Source organism: Boleophthalmus pectinirostris, unplaced genomic scaffold, assembly GCF_026225935.1.
Source record: "Boleophthalmus pectinirostris isolate CB_2022bp ecotype Guang Dong unplaced genomic scaffold, ASM2622593v1 HiC_scaffold_22, whole genome shotgun sequence".
In the NCBI taxonomy this organism is placed as follows: Eukaryota; Metazoa; Chordata; class Actinopteri; order Gobiiformes; family Gobiidae; genus Boleophthalmus; species Boleophthalmus pectinirostris.
The window spans coordinates 16,201,572-16,224,333 of record NW_026571190.1 but is presented as its reverse complement, the minus strand read 5'-3'; the positions used below and the strand labels follow the sequence as shown (position 1 = coordinate 16,224,333).

Below are 22,762 nucleotides of genomic sequence, written 5' to 3'. Positions count from 1 at the left end.
TACTGAATGATACAGGATAGATATGGGTAAACTAGAACACATTATACTCATTTCAGCTAATATATTTATCATATATTTTCAACTGTGTTCAACTTTGCAAACACACCACATTACCACATTACAATTGGGACTAAACCTGGAACTCAACCAAGACCAAGACCAAGCCAAGACAAGAGTGAAAACTAGGGCTGCATAGTTTTTAGAAAGAAAAAAAAAAGCAGTTTTTCTGATTTCGATTAGATTTGTGAAATATGCTTGAAGAGTTGCTTTAACGTTTGAGAAAGGGTTATATATGAAGTGATAAACTAATACGAGAATCCCATGCAATTCAGAATCAGAACGTATTTGCAAAGGTCTAAACGAGACCTGGGCATTGTACAGCTCCCGGGCCACATACAGCCCTTTTAGTTGATTCCGACCGGCCTGTTTAAGCTCATGTGGAATTACAAAATAAACATATTTTGTAATTTTACCTCATGTATAGACTAAAGCTGCATGGCTTTTATTTATTTTTTAATGACATTTTTTTAAGTTAGACTTTTACATTGCTTAGTTATAACATATACTCTTACTAGTCTTACCAGCTTGTCAAAACAATGCTATTTACTGCTTTTTATGAAGAAATGCAATTAATGTTATGCAGAATTGAGTTAAGCATTTTGGCCCCATGGAAAAAATGATTGCCCACCCCTGCCCGAAACCATATGTACGACAAGATATTTTTATTGATAGCAGTGTGATTTGATAATTGTGATTTAAAGTGTGATTTAGATTTAATTGCAATATATTTTTTATTCCTAGTGAAAGCAACCTAACTCACATCGACTGTCCCTTTAAGCCATACTAAAACAGCAATTTGCAAAATATATAACAATTATCTCTTGTAGCAAACATGTATCTGTGTCTGAATTGTTGATAGTAGTATTGAATCACCTTACACTCAGAATATGTGTGACTAAAGACATTGGCTATATTTACCTTGAGTTGCTATTTGTCAGGTCATAAATAGCTTGTTAGGAAGCTTAACATTTATGTAGGGGGAATTCTCAGAGTTAGTTGAGACCTAAACATTTAAAAAAACACTCATCACTTCGGCAGTTGTTATTTAGTGTAGGTAGGCCTGTCACAATAATTACTACGGCAACTGATTGTTCAATAACTGATAAGTGGAAGAATATTTTTTGACAAGTAATATTTATTGTGGGTACTTTTACTTATACTAACTAACTAGTATTATCAGATTTGAACCGTGGAGAATTAAATCATTAAGTTATATGACTCATTATGGGCAACAGTAGCTCAGTTTGTAGGATGTTTGTCCACTAAGCTGAAGGTTGGTGGTTCGACTCCTGGTCTTGACATAAACGTAAATGTTAACAGAATGATGAGTGCTGTCATTGTGTCCTTGGGCAAGACATTTAACCCACCTCATCCCAAGCATACACTGGCGTAATTTGTAAGTGGTTCCTTAACTTAAAGCACATTGAGTGCCTTGAAATAGCGCTATATAAAGATGTAACCATTTACCATAATAGATGCATAACCAACTTTTCAAAAGTGTTTCTGCAATTTATTAAAATTTTCAGTTCATGTTTTTTATATAATATTGTGCATTTAGAATAAGATAACCTTGCTTTATGGATATTGCCTCTGTGAAATACTGTAGTTTCATTATTATCGTTTGTCTATTTTCTTTAACAATATATCACACTTCAAATGTGTTATCGTGACAGGCAAGTGTTGTTCTATGATAAAAATGATACTGGAAATTCAATGTGTTTATGACTTTCACACAGAGTCTGGTTTTAATATCTGGAATGGCTCTTATGGTTGGCACACACTGTCACCTGTTTGTTTATTGTTGCCTGGACTGAAACTGATACTTGTCACCTCTTCATCTATGCCTGTAAGAGTGAAGGCAGAGAACTGTTGTCTTTACACTCTTCAACGGGAGAAAACAGAAAGGAGAAACTCAAATGTGAGGCTAATATACTGATACTGATATCAGAGGTATAGGTCATATGCATGCAACATTTTAATTGCTGAGTTTCAGATGACATTCTATTGGCCAATATAGTTTAATACAGATGGGATTTTTTTGTTGTAATAAAGTTAGTTCTGACCATGGGTCTAGCTAGTCTTCAGTATGACATGATCACATACTAGAATCTAAAAACCACCAATAATGTATACCAGGATAATATTTTGTACATAGGGCTGTGCTAAAAATCCAAAGGTCATTAGATTTAGATCTAAACTTTGGTCAGTCTCAATGGTAAAGCTACGTTGGTAAAGCATTTTAATCAACAGCCAAGGCTGTAGCAAAGAGAGTGTGGGACTGAAGAGGAGTCACCTCTCTTTGTTTAGGAGAAAGCTCAGAGTCAGGATCACAGTCTCTTTATGTCTCCTCAAGTGTCCTTGTGTTTCACAAGTTTTGTCTCCTTCCTTCTGCTTCTGTGTGTGTGGTGCTGTCTCTTCACAATCCAAGCTATGGACAGTAAATGACTATTTTCTCATCATTTATGAGTGAAACTTAAGATCTCATTTAGTGCACGGACATTACACGTATTTCAGATGATAATGCCAATAGCGGTAACGTGCACATGCATTTAAGTTTAATACATTGTACAATCTTGAAATGTCTGGAATTATTGATCCTGTCAAGAGTGATCATGACAGCCTGCTCTTTATGTCCCTAAGTCTACCTATGTATTGTTTCAAGAAGATGGAAGAAGATCGAATCGAAAATCAAGATCAGTCAATATGGGGGGAAAAAAAGTCTTTTTGGCCAATATCACCCAGCCCTAAGTATGTTTTATTTGAAATAAAAACTTGAAATAGGCATAGATTTACCCAAGAGCATTTTACCAAGGCAATAAATAAATAAATAAATAAATCACAAGTTTTTATTTGCTTGATGTAAAAATAGACAAAAAAGGTAAAGCTATTACAAAAAAAAAAAGAACGTTTTTGAGCAGGGCTATTTTTTTTTTACACTCATACACCGAGCACACCAAGTGCTTCACATTTTATTTTGAATTGAACAAATCTGAATTTCAGACTTTCAGTTTGTGACATGAGCTTGCCAATTATTTTCAAGAATATTGTGTATCGTATTTTGCTTGCTTAGTTATATTTTGATAAATCATAAGTTTCACTAATTTAAACATTGAAATGATACTTTATTTTGTACTTGTATAGCAACAATGTCACTCTGAATCTGAAACCACAGTGTATAAAGAAGTGGACTAAGTGAATGTGACGTCACCCACAGCGTTCAGCTCCACTCAAATGAAGCTCCCGTTGCTAACGGTTACAGGAGTGAATTTGGAGCCAGGCTCCATATTTGGAAATCCGACCGAGAGTATTATAGCAGCCACAAGAGCCAGTCATGATTGAGGTTGTTAAATGTGCCCGCCCTTCTCACCGGAAAGCAGAAAGGGGGCTTACTTAGCAACGAAATGCACTAGCTGTCAATCAAACCTGTTGCTAGTGCTAGCAGGAGCGACCTTGGGAAATGAGAGCATTTCATTTGTCCGTTATTTACAGTCATATCTTGATTTAGGGGCAAAATAACAAAATGAAAAATTTAGAACCATGTAGCGTGGGTTAATACGAATATTTTAAGACCAAAATGACGAAGCTCAGAGCAGCAGTTACAGAGAGAGAGGTGGCAAGATCTCAGTGTAAGTCACTGGGAGCCAGGGTCAGGACCCGGAAGAGCTCCTGGTGCACTTCCTATTTGGAACGCGGCGGCTAGCACGTTAGCTATGTCCATTCATATCATGGATCTATTAAAATAACTAAATAAATAATAAATAAATTCATATATACGGTCTATGTCTGAAACCCGTGGGCACTGTTAGCATGATTAATCTGATTGTTAACGGCTGAAAGGTTAAAGCTATTCAAGACACTATCACAATCATCTATTCTTGATTCAGTTTTGTCCATAAACTTTCATGTAGTTTTATAGAGATGTTTAGTGTGTTGAGTAGGTCTGAGCTACTGCTCATGCTCATGCTAATGCTAACAGTGTGTTGTGACCAGCTGCTGTGTCACTTTTAATTATGATGTGACGAAGTGGAAAGAGGATGAGGTGTGATTTACACTGGGACTCTGCTCACTCAAAACAAACATTTCTCTTTTTTGCATTTGGTTCATCTGCACAACACCAGTGATTCATACACTGAAAAACAGCTGGAGAAATGCTTTCAAAACCCCTAATATTTTTAATAACTTAACTACATGAATTCCCGCTTGGGTACATCTTGTCTGTTAATCTTTGGTTGTTTCAGACTACTTCTACATTCTATCCAATATAATATTAAATCAATCAAATATGTTTGTGCTGTCAAAACAAAATCAGTACTATGCAACTTTTTTTGGTGGAAAGTATAACATCTTCTTGTCTCCATGTTACTGCTTTTCCTGAAATGTTCCACAGTATGGCATTAAACCACAAAAACTTGTAAGTGAAGTGACCAGGCCAAATTACAGGTCAGATCTCAAGACACAACGGATTCCAGGCACTCCAAAACAGTTGAAAAATTTAACACATCGCACGAGGAAAAATATAATTAAAAGGCCTTTATTTGAATGGCCAAAGCCAACATGTTTCGACCTTAACTGGTCTTCATCAGGGCTTAATTAAAAACAAAGCATGGGTATGGCCTTCAAGTAGAACACATCAACCAATAGTAAGGCTGGAGTAAATTGGAGGCAGACAAAACAGGTGCACCAAGACAGGACATGGTACAGGCAAAAAAAAAAACAAAAAAAAACAAAAACCACACATCTTTACCATTAATGTTTCCATTATTACTGTTACCAATAATTTATTAATAATAAAAATTAATAATAATTTATTAATATTTATAGTTTGTATCATAATTTTATATATTTTTAATAATATTTATATTATAGTGTTATTTTTATCATTTAATATTTTATATTTTTTGTTATTATTATTATTGCCATCATTATCAATAATAACTATAATAACAAATAATATACATAGAGAACCTATCAGCCTACAGTGGTTGTAAATGCAACATTAATAAAAGAACATTATTAAACCTTATATTATAAAAATTATTATTATAAAAAACAAGACAGATCAAAGTCCTCATTTAAACCTGGATGTTCACATGCTCTCAGTTTATGAATCCAGAAAGCTTCTCTTTGATTTAATTTTTGAAGTCTGTCTCCACCTCTTGCCAGTGGTTTCACATGTTCAATACCTTCAATACGAAGCAGAGTGTCATTGCTGTTATTATTCTCACAAAAATGGCGAGCCATGGGGTAATCTTGATTTTTAACCCTAATCGCATATTTATGCTCAGCTAGGCGATCTCGCATACGCTTTTTAGTGCGGCCATAGAAAAAGCCTTCTGGACAAGAGCAAGACAGACGATATACCACATGAGTAGTATTACAATTAATGAAATAATTTTATGTGAATGATCTACTATTGTGTACATCCATGAATGTTTTTGTTTGAAGGACATTTGGACAATGAGGACAATTCAAACACTTAAATGTTAGACATAGCCTCTGCCTGCTCTACAAAATCCTCTTCCCGATTACAAATGCGATGTAGACATTGGAATTGCCCAAAAGGGATGTTGCGCTTAAGGTGTTGAGGATGAAATGAATCTGCTCTAAGGATAGTATTACGTGAGGTTTCTTTCCTATATAATGTAGTGTGCAAACGGTCCCCTTCCCCCTTAAATATGGTAAGATCTAAAAAGTTTATACTGTTTTGTGAATATTCTATTAATAATTTAATATTAGGGTTTATAGAGTTTAAATATTTGTACAATTCCAAAAGTTCTTGTAAAATACCATTAAACAACAACAAAATGTCATCAATATAGCGACCATACCAAGTGATACAATGGAAAAATTGATTAACTGTATTAAGAACAAAATTCTTCTCCCAAAGACCCAAATATAAACAAGCATAGTTGGGTGAAAAACAAGAACCCATTGGAACCCCAATCTTTTGAATATAAAGCTCATCCATAAAAATAAAAATATTATTATGAATAACCCATTCTGTAAGCTTTAACAAAAAATCACAAGAAGATTTGGGGATGTCACTCTCAGTAAGAAAATATTTTAGAGCTGTTAAACCCTCTTGATCAATATTAGTGTACAAACTTTCAACATCCATTGTCACAAGAAACTGGTCTTTAACGTTCAGCAAAGATCCAATCCTGTTCAATACATCTGTAGTGTCCTCAATGAAAGATGGAAGTGTTCTTACCAAAGGTTTTATGTTGTAGTCAACAGTAAGTAGTTCTTTTAAACACACTCCAAATCTTCGAGACAGATTAATAAATTCTTATCTTCCTCCAGAAAACAAAAGTACATGGCTACAAAAACCCATGGGCACATTTAAGTGTTTGAATTGTCCTCATTGTCCAAATGTCCTTCAAACAAAAACGTTCATGGATGTACACAATAGTAGATCATTCACACAAAATTATTTCATTAATTGTAATACTACTCATGTGGTATATCGTCTGTCTTGCTCTTGTCCAGGCTTTTTCTATATTGGCCGCACTAAAAAGCGTATGCGAGATCGCCTAGCTGAGCATAAATATGCGATTAGGGTTAAAAATCAAGATTACCCCATGGCTCGCCATTTTTGTGAGAATAATAACAGCAATGACACTCTGCTTCATATTGAAGGTATTGAACATGTGAAACCACTGGCAAGAGGTGGAGACAGACTTCAAAAATTAAATCAAAGAGAAGCTTTCTGGATTCATAAACTGAGAGCATGTGAACATCCAGGTTTAAATAAGGACTTTTATCTGTCTTGTTTTTTATAATAATAATTTTTATAATATAAGGTTTAATAATATTCTTTTATTAATGTTGCATTTACAACCACTGTAGGCTAGGTTCTCTATGTATATTATTTGTTATTATAGTTATTATTGATAATGATGGCAATAATAATAATAATAAAAAATATAAAATATTAAATAATAAAACACTATAATATAAATATTATAAAAAAATAAAAAATATGATACAAACTATAAATATTAATACATTATTATAAATTTTATTATTAATAAATTATTGGTAACAGTAATAATGGAAACATTAATGGTAATGATGTGTTTTTTTGTTTGTTTTTTTTTTTGTTTGTTTTTTTTGCCTGTACCATATCCTGTCTTGGTGCACCTGTTTTGTCTGCCTCCAATTTACTCCAGCCTTGCTTTTGGTTGATGTGATCTACTTGAAGGCCATACCCATGCTTTGTTTTTAATTAAACCCTGATGAAGACCAGTTAAGGTCAAAACATGTTGGCTTTGGCCATTCAAATAAAGGCCTTTTAATTATATTTTTCCTCGTGCGATGTGTTAATTTTTTCTACTGTTTTGGAGTGCCTGGAATCCGTTGTGTCTTGAGTTTTGATCCTTTTTTCCGAGAGCACCCTCTATTTGCTCCTACTGATTGGAACACCTGCTGCAAACAGCCACATTTTTGTTCTTTCTACAGGTCAGATCTGTGGAGAGGCGAGACTGATCACTATATGAATGCAGTGCAATTTTCATATTATTTTTGAGTAATAAAAACATCTTTCTTTACTAAATGCAAGATGGGTATGTTTAATTCCCTACTGTGGAACATTCCAGTCAAAGCCTTATCATCTCCACAAAGAGATGAAAATATGACATAGTGCACCTTCAGTAAGTTAATATTGGTGTTATGGTGTGTTCAAAAGTCAGTTAATGCTCAAGTTTTTTTCTAATGTATTTTTTATTGACGCAGCACTTGGGCGACAGTAGCTCAGTTGGTAGTTGTAAAGATCTGAAGGTTGGTGGTTTGAATCCGCTCTCAGCAAAAAACATCTTCAGTTGAGCAGTCAGATCCACTGACCCACAGGTTTGTAGTGCGATTCTAGCTCCCAAAAACATCATTGTGTCCTTGGGCACCCCGAATGTCTTCGTATACTCCTGTGTGAGTGTGTAAATGGGTGAGTGGTTCCTTGAAGTGAAGCGCTTAGTGTAAATTTAAGGTGGAAAAGCGCTATATAAAAGGGGACCATTTTCCACTGTAGAGTTCATTGAGGTTGTAATCTACATAGGAACTGTACTAAAACTGTCTCACTGTTTTTTGTCCAAATTGAAGTGTCAGTAATTGTGTTGCAGGCGATTGCATGAGCACCCCCTCCTCCTAAATCACCACAATCCCGGACACCACTTTGAATGTCAGCTACTATCCCAACATAAGTCCTGCTAAATTAACTTTGAGCTCCTGTCCAGCACTGACCATTGCCAAGTCATGTTTCAGTGTCGCTCCACAAATCAAATCCAACGCGTTTGTCTTTACACTATAAGCCCCTTTAAATAGTTCCAGGCTGTTTGATAGATGTATAGAATGGGTACGTGGGGGTGGGGAGGGTTGGATTTTGGGAGTCAAGCTGAGCAAAAACACACAACAGCTGCTTGTAGGAATAACACAGGGGCTAAATTGACCGCGCCACATGGGTCGTGTTACCCGGGCGGGCTTTTAATAGGTCCTCCTAACTCACTGAGAAGAAAGATTAGAATGGAGAACAGTAGCGCGGTCACATATCATAGGCAGACATGTTGTGAAAGGTATGACAAGAGGCCAATAAATCACCTCGGAGTTTTCTTCCCTGTTGAAGAGGCATTTGGAGTTAAATTATGGTACAAGTTGCACTAAAGGTTATATTAGCTCTATATTAAAATGTACTAGTATTGGTTAGAAATGCGACAATCCAGCTTTTTCTGTTCCATTACCGATTTCGATACACTACCCTGCAATCTTTAGATTTGTGAGTGTACGCTGTAACTGCTGACCCACAGCTGTGTTGACATCTTTGTTTAGAACTTTAACCTGCTTGGTTATTAGTGCTGTATCTGTATTCTGTATCTCCAGTTATCATAGGTTAGTGCTGATTTGGATTTGGTTTAGACCTGGTTCACTTCTATTTTGGTCCCGTTTAATATTTAAAGGTTCTATAATCACGTTAAAATGCTGTTACCTCCTCAAAACATACCTGGAGTTGTGATTTGTTTCATTCACACATTTTAAGGCTATGTTTATATGATTACGATCTGAAAAGAAGACGCAAAAGTGGCGTCGTGTCTTCACTTTTATTTTTTATTCTTAGACGAGCGTTTTCGGGAGGAAATGTACGTGCATACTATGACGCAAAAGTGTTTGGAATTCGATTGGGTATGCATGCCAGGTGGCTAGGTGGTGACGCTAGGTGGTAATGTATGTGACGTAAATGTGTACGCGACGTGAACAGATCTGACCAGAGTTTTACATCTTGGGCAGTGTAGACGGAAATGCTATGGCAGAGCTTATTCAACCTTTCCACTCTGGAAGGTGGCTTCCGTCACCATCTAAACAAAAGGCACTTCTGATAAAATATTTTGTCATTTTTACCCGCAAGCGTTCTCTTGTCAACAGGTCCTGAGTAACCCTTTATTATTTTTATTAGTTTGTCTACATCTCAAAATGCTCTGTTCCACCTTATGATGTCATGAAGCAGTACAGTAGTTTTCAAGTTAACAGCTACCTCTTACCTTTTGTTTAGGAGAGATTGGTAATTCCAGGGCTGAAATCTTCCAAATGCTTCTAGCAAAGGTGTACAGTGGAGCACTTCCTGTATTACTTCACAAGGTAGAACAGTGTTTTCTGTTTGAGAGTAGAACTTAGCCTAAATATGCAGGATTGTGTGATAAACATGTGCAAATAAAACAAAACACAACTGCAGGTAAGCTTGTGATGAGGACACAACATTATAACATAGATCAGAAAATAGTGTATGCTCAATGTAGTATACTGTGTACCAAATATTTAGAACACCAACTTTTCTGAGAGAACTTCTGAACTTTAGTAAATTGCTGCATCTCTGCATGTGTCTGATTTGTCACTACTACTCAGTCACACTCCTGCCCCGGTCTACATATGTCCACTGTGGCTTCTGGAAAAATATTTGTCAAAGTAATTCATATTTCTGGACCGACTGCCAGTGAGGATTACACAGTTATTACTGTTGCAGCGAGATGGAAAACCAACCATCGTTCCCAGTTTTTATTACTGAATTAAATCTTGTTTAATGAGAGATTTTATTCATAACTTATATTTAGATGTGATCCTCAAACTATTACTGGTGCATATTTGCTTCCACCGCTCTCATGTGATGTGTGAGACTATGAGGTTTCTCTTTAGCCTTTCTCTTCTTGGCGGAAAATTTTAATTAAAGACTTGGCCAAATTTAAAAACAGACAAGGTTCAACCAATTTCCTCTCATCATTTAGGTCAGTGTGTTTTGTAAAAGCTCCAAAACCACCTTCATGACAACATTCACTCAAAACATTTCCCAGTCATTACTATTTGAATAGCTTAGGATATTTTTTATGTTGCTAGTAACTCCCTTGTTTTCTGCACCATTGCCTCTCTTCCATATGTTTATCATAATTACTGCACTTTATGGGAGCTGTACGATTAAACCTAAATACTTGGGATTTCATTGGTTGACCACCGGTAACTATGCGGAAAACCTGTTAATGGCTCTCCCAGCCTGAACTGTTAAATGAATGAGATGGAATGCTACTTCCAATCAGGAGTCACTGTTTTATAAGAAAGTTAATGAAGAAAATGGAGCAACGCAGAACCAATAATCTAAAAAGTTACCAATAAATTCTGTATGTTTGGTGGATGGAGATGCCGGGGTTAATAGAAATGGCTCTATTGTAGCTAATTGTGTTTTAGTCAGTTTGGGAAATGCAAAATAATTCAATTCAAATCGAGGCTCTAGTTCATAGGTTCTAAAAAACGTAATATGAGTATGAACATAACAACTGGTCTCTGTGGACATGTTATCGCTTTGGAAAGTTCCATAGCATGGCATTGATCTTTTTTGTCCCCATGGAGACAAGCAAGTGTCTCAGTATGAATGTCACCAATGTCATAGTTTGGAACATTTCAGACAAAGCAATAACATCTCCATGGAGACAATTAGGTAACCTAGTGCACCATTAATATGTGGTATAATGAAGTTAAGTTAGTAAAGAGAAGTGAAGACATTGGCTTCCAGTACAGATATTGTGCTTGTTGCTTGCGTCCCATTACTAAATTGTACAATGAAATAATTCTGCTAATAGAATTCACATTGTCTTTATCAGTGGCTGGGATTACCTCGGGGGAATTCCACTTTGTGTTAAACTTTTCCATAATTGTATTTTTAGAATTGAAAATGCCATGGTGTTTGTGACATTTAGAATAAACCGGTAAGTGCTCCATCAGTAGAGAGATTGTAGGACTTTTGACACCTTTTTGTGAAGTCATGACAATGTGGTTATTATTTAAATGTTAAGTGAAAGTCTATGGTAGGTTTAAAATAATGTAGGGTATCTAAATGAACAGTCTCTGCCAATCTGATGCATCTTCATACATCTATTCTAGCTGGAGAGCAACTTTTCACACAATGGATAATACATAAGATCTACCTTGTGCTGTCCATTAAAGGTGCACTAGCAACTCTCCATAGAGATGGTATAGCTTTGCCTTGAATCTTCCATGGTATGGCATTCAATTATAGATGTTTTTATTGAAAATATCTTGAGAAACATGTTTTCTTACTGAGTGGACACCTCTCTCCACAGATCTGACCTGTAAGGGGTCTGGTGGCATCACCCTGCTTGCTGTATTGGAGATAGATAAATTGAAAACTATAACCTCTAACATTCAAGACAAATCGCTACCATCTCTATGGAGACAAGCGGCCAGCAAACCCTTATCCAGAAAGTATAGTGTGCACCTGTAAAAAGCTGTGTCAAATAATAGACTTTCAAAACATTTAACCTAATTTATAAAGTGATGTGAAGATTCAAGGTTAAGGTACGGACTAAAACAATTATGTGGTGTTGACTGATTAGAAAGTTTCACAAAAAAATTAGCTTTATTTAATTAGAAACATAATTACATTTTATTATCAAAGCTAATAATGTAGACTTACTTTCACTTCGATTGGAATCCTCTGACTGGTTTCACTGTCTGGCAAGCGCACCACTTATGATTTATTGATTTACAAATTGTTCATAACTGAAAAAAAAAAATAAAAATTATGGACATTTTATTGTGGATGTGATTACCTTTGTAGCCATATATTGATTTCTCTTAGCCTTCAATCGTATTCCATTTGAAGTGGTATAATTTTTTCACCACTAAATCTTATTATATAGACAGGTGATGCAATGAAAGTCTGTTGTACTTCATATTTCAGTTGACTGAGAAATTTGATTTAAATGTAATGCGTATGTATGCCATAGAGAAAGTGTATGTTAGTATTAAACTTGTCTTTCTCCTTGAAGACTGACAGTTGATGCTACAAAGTTTAATGCCATACTGTGGAATAATCCAAGCAAACCAATACGATCCCATAATGACAAACTGGTGACGACCCTTTAATTAAAAAAAACAAACAAACATTCACCTTTAAATACATTTTGTGAACAGGTTGGTTACAGTGTTTGTTGTGTATTTCTTGAGAGCATAATTGAAGAGGGAGCTGTCTCATTGCGTAGTTCTTGCTGGTTGCATCTTCGTGCTTTCGTCAACAGTAAGCCTTACCATCTGTATCACCATGAATATATTCTCTGAGTTGGAGGGTGGGTAATCCCGGATCTTTGCTTGGGCCTGACCACTCATGAATACAAGAATATAATGACTGGTGAAGAGTCGGACTGTTCTGTTTATGCAAACCCTGAGCAGGAGAAATGAAGGAGAGGATTTTCTGTCTGTCTGAGCACACACCTGCACCAAAGCAATGCATGGAAATCAGGAGGGCCCATCTGCTCAGTACAACTCAGGGACACCTTACCGGTGTCCACCCGCTTCTCCATATGTTCACGTAAGATTATTGATTTGTTTGTGCAGCTAGATCTGTCATGATAACACATTTTGTGAAAAAGAAACGATAATTGATCATATTTAATGCCATTATGCCACTGATACAGTAGCCTTGAAACAGGATTTCCCCCCAAAAAACTATTTTTATGTACAGAATTGTTAAACACTCTTATCATAGTACTGAAAAGGAACAAAAGGTTCTGCACAAGTATAAAGAAAAATTACCCACAATACATATTAACTATTGTTCCATCTATAATGTATTGATTGATTTGTGGATATAGTAATTATGATAGGCCTTTGATCTTATCATAAAGGAATTACAGGGCAGGGTGGGCGATCTACCAAAAAATATTATTATATCACAGTTTTGTTTTAGCCAGATCACAAACAAAGCTATATTCCTAAGAGCTAATGTTAGATTTCTGGTCCAGTAAATGACTGTTGTGATGTTGGATGAAGTCATGTCCTCTTGTCACTGCCAGTATCTGGTGGCTGAGTCAGGGGGCTCTGTGTACCACCGCAAGGGCCGTTGTTCCCGCGGCGACCACACTTATGACCTTGCCTGACAGAACAACTTTCACTCCACTGAGCAGCTGCTGTTTAGCCTCTACGATCACAGTCAGTCCGAGCTAGCCCTCCAAAGCTAACGAATTAGGCTAAATGGATTCATAACAACTACTACTGGAGACAGATTCAACACTTCAAGCACTGGGCTTTATTCTAGCCTGAGTTACTAAATCCATCCCCCAAAGGAAGGAGTTTTAGAGTGAAACTGACCTGCCATTGTTTGCTTTCTAGCCCATGGCCCAGTGGCGGGCCTGTGGGTGTGAGCAGAAATATCAACAGTGTCCAGATGAGCAATGCTGAAACCATCTACCTTGAACCACTCCTGGATAAATGAGGGATTACACTGTCTCATTACCAGTGTAACCTAATCATAGAATTCTCACAAAGGGACTGGTAAAAATAATTCCACATTTGACCATACACAAAACGGCATATAATGATTAAAGTTAAGTCTTGATTGTCTTGGCTATCAAGGGTACAATGGAAATAGTGATAAAAGTAGATATGTGTAACTTTTGTGGTTTAAATGGAAATTGTTTATTAATATGGAAAGCGTTTTTGATGTTGGGTTTATTAAGACAAATACATTACATAAATTTCTTTTACATCTTGGCTAGCCATAGCTAAAATAGCTAAATTTGGTATAACTAAACCTAGCCTGATTCAACAGCCGGTTTCACTTCATGGAAACCGTCTGACCTTGCAGCATTAGGATTCGTTCACTCAGTGGTAGGTGGGTACTTTTTTATTTAGCCAGTCGCTGCTATTTGGTCATGACGTATGTAATGCGCCGCTAACGGAGCTACCTGGTATATTAAGCTTTTTCCAAATCCCATAGAAAGAAGGGCAATAATGTATTTCCCCTTGATAAAATTCACTAAACATTTTCATTGTTCCGGCTTTACATCCTCGATCTCGGGAACTGTTGCCAACACAGAATGTATGGTTTTGTCTACATCCATCTAGACCGCTTTGTTTACTGTTGTGTTGTACCACAAAAGGGACCCAGTCATGGCTTCACAACTTTTCGCTGATGGGCCGGTGCGTAGCCTACAACTTCTGGGGTTCTTGTAAACCGTCTAGTGTATTCCGATTCCTGACCTAGTTGCTGGAGAGAAATGAAATTGAACGGAGGCACTAGGTGGCGCCAGCCTGGTTAAACTAAACCAGGACAAAGGATTAACCCATGACCACAGTGCACTTATAATTCACATGGATGATATGCTTTTTAGAGCCTACTATATATCACAATTTAACAATTTATGAAAATGTTTGCATCATCTTTAAAAAAATATACATATTTTTAATGTGGCTACATATTGAACCAGCTCTAATTTCAACAGTGAAACTGAAATTTGTTCTGACCTGAACTAACCCAGGCCAAATTCAAATAGAAAAGATTTTTAACAAATCTAAATCAGGGCTAAATAATGACTAAATAAAAATAATTCAGATCTAAACCTGCATTCACCCCCACTTAATGTACACTTGGTCAATATTTAAATCAAAATGAATTTATTATAGAGGACAGTACAACACTCTAGCTGTATCCATATCCGTCTTCTGACACTGTTGTACAACTATAGTCTCTGTGAACCCTGCCCACCCACGCTCCCATAGACATTTATAAGGCCTGAAACCACAGCACCAAATGTCTCCAAGTCTCATCAAAGCCCACTTAAAGACTTGTTAAATGCACTTTAACACACTGTTTTCCTCTCTCCTCCATTCACTAATTTGACACAGTAAAATCATACATTGTTGTGGTGGGCGTCTGTTGCTTCTAAACTTAAATATAGTAAGTATTTGGGTTAGAGTCTGTGAAGTTCTTATTCTAGGCCAACTATGCAGCTAATTACATGACACATAGAGAAAGCGCAGTCTTTTATGAAGCAGTAAATACACTGGTTGTTTGTAATAAAGCCAGGAGACAGTGAAGTAGTTAAAAGTAGTCTTGTGATGTGTACAGACAGTTCAGCTTGTATTTTTCCATTTCACCTTACATTATATATTTATAGATTGAAATGATTTACCTTGGCTGTGTACACAATTATTAATCAATATAACAGTATTTAGCATGATTATACTATATTAAGGAAATTCAAAAATGTGATATTTTAGATTGTATTCACTCTCTAAAATGTAGGATAACAATTTTTTTCTGCAGGGTTTTTTGATGCCCAGAGCCTTATACATATTATTAAAATAAACTATATACAAAATAATCTATATACAACATTATCAAGTTATTTTGTGACTGCAAAGTAAATACACAGGAGATCTTGGTTGAGCAGTGATCTTTTTTTTTTTTTTTTGCTAATTCTTCCTATCCTGTGAAAAACATGCTTTCTAGTATATGAATATGCTACAAATTGTGACTAAATATGATGATTGTAAGTAATTCAACTAGACTGAAAATGAGAATTTTCCCCTTCTTTTATCCCTTTAAAATGTTTCAATTTGAGCTAGTCTTTGAGAAAGCAAAACTAATGTACTGAAAAGCACAATGTAATATCCCTGCCATTGATTGACTCTTTCTTGCTCCATAGTAATTGCATGAGCTGCAGTGAACGGGGGCCTCGAAATCATATAATTCAAAAGGAGCTACAGTACAGTCCTGTTCTTTTGTATGTGAAGCGATATTCCAGTCCAGTGAAAGGAAAGCAGTGGCAGGTATGAGAAAATGTATTGAAAAGCACATATCTCATGAGGTCCTCTGTGTTTTCCGTATGCAGTCTATTCAGTAGGGCTGTAGTCTTATGTTGTTTTAGCGGTCAGTGGCTTCTTTGTTTCCCAAAATTTTTATTAATCGACTAATTATTTTACTAGAATTATATGGATTTATATGAAGCAACAGCAGAAAGAAATGTACAGTATTTATCTGTACATATACTTAAACAATACAGCGCTACTTTTCTATATAAATAATTGTTTTTGTGTGAACTCCTGTGCAGTAGTCTTTTGAGTGCAGTTTGACTCAGGTACATAGAGAGACTAAAAGGTTTTAAGCAACAATTTCTTCCGTTGACTACAGTCTAATATATAGAGACTACACTATCTGAATATGGCTTGCATCTGCTAAACAAGATCCTTAATTAAAGCAGGCTGGTCTCATAGCGTGGAGAGGCAGTATCTCTTCTATGACACTATCTCTGTGTCTCTGCAGACTGTGCTTACGTATCAAGAGCTGTGTGCACGTAAATAGACTTGATTGAATTTAATATGCTCAATTTCCTTCATAGCTGCAGAGATAGTGCGCAAATTAGTCTATTGTTGCTTGTAGGGGTGGACAATATTAGTGTTTCCGTCATATTGCTATTTTCTTAACAGTGCTGTCGGATATTAACAAAACAAAAATCCCAGCTTTAGCACACATTTTTTAATTCATTCTCTGCAGTGTTGTCATACAACTTTTGGCAGTTTGGCTCAGGAAGTTTGGTCATACTAAACTTGATGCAACAGATGAGAAATGTGGAAATAGAACCATTCTTTGGAAAGAAAACCTGCAAGATGAATGTCATGGCTTTAAGTTCATTTAGCTGCCTTGTCTTTGGAGTTGCATAATGCCACTACTTTCTGAAGCTATGAAAAAAATATTTATTTATTTGTTCATTTATTTATTTATTTATTTACTTACTTACAGAGAAGACGTTGAGGTTTGTACCATTAATTACAGCGATATTCAGGTATGCAGGTCAATTCATTGTCAACTCTCCCGTGTTCTATACATTCAAAGTGCAGTGACATAACATACGAGGAATGTGCATAGAGGAGACACAGACTAGATGGATGGATGGATAAAGGTTAGCCTGCATAGTTTTGAGAAGGCCTGTTATAATACCAAATACTACATGTTTTAGCAGCTATATTTGGTTTTTGTCTATTGCTGGCATTTCACACCTTTCCCAAGGACGTCTACTAAAATTTGCTTTATAGTTTGAATATATAAATAGAGTGCATATATAAACGGACATGGCATCATTTTACTGAGGTGCACACTATGGGTGACGTCATACTCCCTTAGACCACTTATTTATAAGGTCTATGGTATGCAACGTCCTCTTTGATTAAAGAGTAATTCAACTTTTCACTGGACGGCTGATGGCTGTTTTTGACTTTTTCTTTTACTGAAGGAAAATTATCCATAAAGTTGGATTTTTAGAACACATCCATAATCTTTTTATTCAATCCAAGCTCCTAAAGATTCCTGACCTTGTAAAATATTATACACTGGTAATTTTATTTAGAGCATTCAACAATTTACTACCACGTAACCTTCAAAGCTTGTTCAAAATGAGAGCGAGAACTCATAATTTTAGAAGGTATGGAAATTTAAAATTGCCCAATGTTTGAACTACCCGTAAACGTTTCTGTGTGTATATGTGGTGTAAAACTCTGGAGCAGCCTGGATACACACTCAAGCAATGCCAAAATATCCATAAATTCAAGTTGATATATAAACATATGGTCTGGTCACAGTATATAGAGAGCGAGTTTTAATATTAGAACAATACTCCCTTTTGTAGTGCTGTTTTATGCTTGTTGTTACCATTGCTGATATGTACTGTCCATTACCATTGTCGGTATCCTTATGTATTATTGCAATACAGTTATGTTACCAAACTATAACAGTGACTCTTTGTCCGCACTTGTAAATAGTTCATATAGTTTAATGTAAAATGTCTGAAAAATTCGAAAGAAAGCTCTTTGTGTTAGATTAGAAGCGGGGTGGGATTAAATAAGTTTTCTTCTTCCCACTCATTTTTGTTGTTGTTATTTCTGCTATGGTTATATGTTCTATTGTAAACAAATGTAAATTTCTTATTTGCCCAAAATAAATACATAAATCAATCAATATTAAAAGTGCACTATGTAATTCTTCTTATGCAAGGTCCACCACTTGTCTCTATGGAGAAGATATTGCTAAGTCTGAAATGATCCGTAAAATGGCATTAAGCATATCTCCATGGAGACAAGCAGTTGACACCACGTGGCCATGTCTAATCTGTGTATCACTGTAAGAATATGTGTTTTTCAAGGTATTTATTTAACCTTGAAAACCTGTAACTGAATGTATGCAAGGAAGATGTTTAAGGCCATACTGTGTGTCATCCCAGGCAAAGCATTGACATTTCCATGGAGACAAGCTGGTGACCGACCCCCCATGAGAAAAATTACATAGTGCACCTTTAAATGATAAGTAGGCCAGTGATAGTAGTAATTATTGTGGCAGGCTTAGTCATGGTCCCGGTTTAAGTATATTTGTGGCGCTTTCATCTATATTACGTGTACGTCTGTCAGTGTGTTTATATGATAAACTGTGTACAATGTGTGAAACAGCTGATGGTTCAAATTTAAGTCGTGACAGTGACGAGTGTGGGAGAGCACGGCCAGCTGTCTCTTTCTTTCTCATCTGCTGCTTCAAATACATGGCACCATTTATTACACTGAGATCACCAAGACTAGAACACATTTTATGACTGAAAGGTGTGAAATATTAATACAACAGTCTGTTCATGACAAAAAATGAGAGGGCTCTGGCTGCAGACCTTTACCCAGGAGGACCCTCACGTGACATAACTTCATCCACAGGTCCCTAACAGTTGGTCATGCCAAAAGACCACCAAAGTCCACTGTTTCCTGTGGTGACTGTTTTCAACCTAATGTTACAAAAGTGTAAATTGTTTTACACTAAAATCAAGACCTTTTCCTATCCTGAAAGTGCATATGTCAGGTTAGACTACACATTTTACTAACACCTAGTAAAGATAATTAAATTCAAAATGCTTGCAAAAACATTCACACTCATTTTCACAATTTGACAATTTTTATAGGTTTAAAATTTACTTCCTGATTGGGAGTCACACTAGGCAATTCCAAATTCTGACAAATACAAATAAAAGAAAACATTCAACATATATTTTGTTGAAATCATGTTTAAAGTGTTGGAAAAAATTTGTTTCTTATGTGTAAGTGGTGCTGAACTTTTGGATGGAGTTCTTCTTAGAGTGATGTCAGTGTCCTCCATAAGTTTGAACTCTGTACTTCCTGTAATTTTCAACACATTTATCAACTTTTCCCTGCAAATTGCTTCTTAATTAGTGTAAAACTATAATTTATATTTACAATACTTATAATACCACCAAATTAAGTCAAAATTAAGGAATCATAAAAATCATACACACTTTAACCATTACAGAGTTATGTCTAACCGTAACCAGACACAGGACCTACATCCACACACAGAAAAACTGCATGTTACTACTAACCTACACAATCACAGTAGAGCAGAACATGAAGCTAGTTAATTTCAAACTAGAAGTGAATTATATTGGTGATTAAATGTCTTTGAAGTGCTTTGCTCTAAACTATTTGAAATAAGTAGATAACAATAGTTGGAAGAAGCTCAAATTTGCACTGCAATTTAAGAGAGAAATAGTCATGTACAATTTCTAATCAAGTGTTTTTCAACCATGAGGTATAGATAGTGAAATTTAATACTAGCACCATTTTAGAGGGTTTATAACAAGATACTTTTCGTTAGAGTTGAAAGAGCTCAAAGCTACTCTCCAGAAGAAAAAAAAGCTGGAAAGACAACTTAGTGTGTACAAGGAGATAAAATATCTCCATAACATTAATGAGAGACAATGTCCAGCTCAAACAAGAGCTGCCCAACCCCAGTAAAGACCACAAGAAGTTCAAAGAAAATTTTCAAGCATCTGTAATGGAAACTCAAACCACCTGTATTGATGTTGGTGAAGAAAATGAGAAACTGTCCAGGAAGGTGCAGGAGCTGTCCTCTGAATTATTCTCAGCACAAGAGAAGCTGCGTCTCCTGAAGCACATGCAGCCATCCACCCATCCACCCAAAAGCAACGGCCGTAGTGGAGGAGCACCTCCAACCATAAAGCACCTCCAACCATTATCTCTCTGCTATCAAGCCTTTTAAGCAGAACACTCCCAAAGTCTATAGAGACGTGACCACCCTATTTAGCCAACGATCATACAGTGCGCCCCAATAACAATGCATTCTCAATTCACAACAATAATACCTGCGGGCTTAACACTGATTTAAATAATAAATGAAGCAAACAAATTATGTAAAGCTAATTTCAAACTTTTCTTTTATGCTTGTTTTGTGTTTTGGGGGGCCCCCTGCAGTACCTCTGAGGCCTCCCAGGCGGCCTTAGACCCCACTTTGGGAATCACTGGACTATATTAAATAGATGTATTTGACTACTCCAAGAGTTAATCAAGTTACACTTGACAACAATTGCAGCTGCTCTTAGGTCTAATTTTCTTTAAAAACAAACAAATCTTTTTCCATCTTTTGTTTTTTCTGCTTTAAAAAAAAGTGCAGTCAAACTTATACTTGACTTCCGAGCAGTAAATGTTAAACTGGTTCATAAAAATGGCCATACAGTATGTCAGAAACAGTAAAAACTGTATCATTAACCTGAGAGGTCAGTTTGTTCCACAGGATTCAGTTGTGATCTATAAAAATCCAGATTTGAGTTTGTTCCCTATAAAAACCTTAGCATGGCATGTTTTATTATATGAATTTGCAAAACTTGGAATATTATTTTATATTCTACACAGTGAAGTGCTGTTTCATCATCATTTTGAAGCACTTAACTTGAACTTTGTGGACTGAATACTGAGGTATGACATATTCACTTTCACATGATTGGATTTGAAAAGTTGGTTAGGATGAGATTTTAAGCATTCTCTTGGTTGAAAACACAAACCTTGTTTCATTTGTGTGTCTAATGATTATACTAATTTACTAATAATTATTTGAACTCTGCTCTTTCTTCACTTAACGTCTAATAACGCACATTAATGCATTATTAGAGGCTTGCATTTTACTCTTTCTATAGCTCTATATTTATTTATTTATTTCAAAATGGTGATCTGTGTGGTGGTTATTTTTTGACAATATCACAAGATTTTTGACAATATTTTGGTTAAAAATATTTTTGTATTTTAATTCTGATCTTGGGTTATAAAGTTGTTTCAGTATTATTGTTTATCATCTATATTTACTTCAGCAATATATCACACTTCTAAATGTGTTATCATGACAGGTCTATTCTTGTATCTGGTGTTAATATTGTCCTCAAAAGCATTTATGACTTCTCTCCATTATGGTCCTACCTGACTTGTGCTCCATACTGTAGATGCGTGGGCTTTTTTAGTGCAGTGGTTCAAAGGTCAGGGTCGGCGCAGGGCATAGCTGCTCTGAGCCCTGTGTCTGTCTCTATGATGTCATCGGGGGTTCAGGCGGGATCAGGATGTCCCATGAGGGCTGTCCCTTATGCAGCTGTTGGCACCCTTGCCTTATTTTGCACTGCTAATGGGGCTCCTCTTCTATTTGGCTTTGGGTTGGCTCAAGCTAAAATAGACATAGGTTGTTATTATCACTAAAGGTAATTAAAATTTAAGTACAGTTACTTCAAAGGTCCTATGTTACACAAAATTTACTCTTGTGAGCTTTAAGTAATGTTAGACCTCATCGAAAAACATAGCTGGAGTTGTGCTTTGTTCCATTCACACATGAGTAATCCTTTATTATTAGTCTGTCTACATCTCCAAAGCTCATACTCTGTTCCACCTTATGATGTCATGAACTGGTAGTTTTCAAGTTAATGGCTACATTTTACCTTTAGATTAGTAGAGATTGGCAAGTCTAGATCTAAACTTATCCAAATGATTATAGTAAACGCGTGTGGAGTTTAAAAACACAATAGAAAAAAAAAAGAAAAAAGAAAAGCTTCCTGTATTACCACATGACATTCTGTTTGACAGAAGAACTCAGCCCAAATATACAGTACTTATATGTTAAATGTGTGAATGAGAACACTTATTCTAAGCATGTTTTTAATGAGGAAACAATATTATAATAACAACTTCTAATGTTCTAGCTAATGCTGTATTTTTCTGACTATAAGTCGCACCAGCTAAAACATGTGTAATGAAGAAGAAAAAAACATATATAAGTTAACGTCACATATGAACAGTTCTTCAGATAACTATAGCATAAACAACAGAACAGAACAAGTTTATCAAACTCTCCATTTCACTCCAAATCACTAAATCCATTGAATCCTTCATCCCTGGTGTCACTTCTGAGCAACCCCACGACCTCTGGAGGTAAACGCAGTGCTGCTTCCACTTCTGCGAAGCTGTCGTTAGACTCAGCATCAGTTCCAGTTAGAATTATTCCAGCCTTTCTAAATCCTGACAGGATGGTTTCGGTTGTCACTGAAGTCCAGGC

General features: G+C 36.0%; 1 protein-coding gene across 4 annotated transcripts in view; it reads left to right on the top strand.

Annotated features, from left to right (window-relative positions):
- Positions 1-22,762, top strand: part of kcnq5b (potassium voltage-gated channel, KQT-like subfamily, member 5b) — a 165,657-nt gene that overhangs the window by 16,445 nt on the left and 126,450 nt on the right. The window lies entirely within an intron of this gene.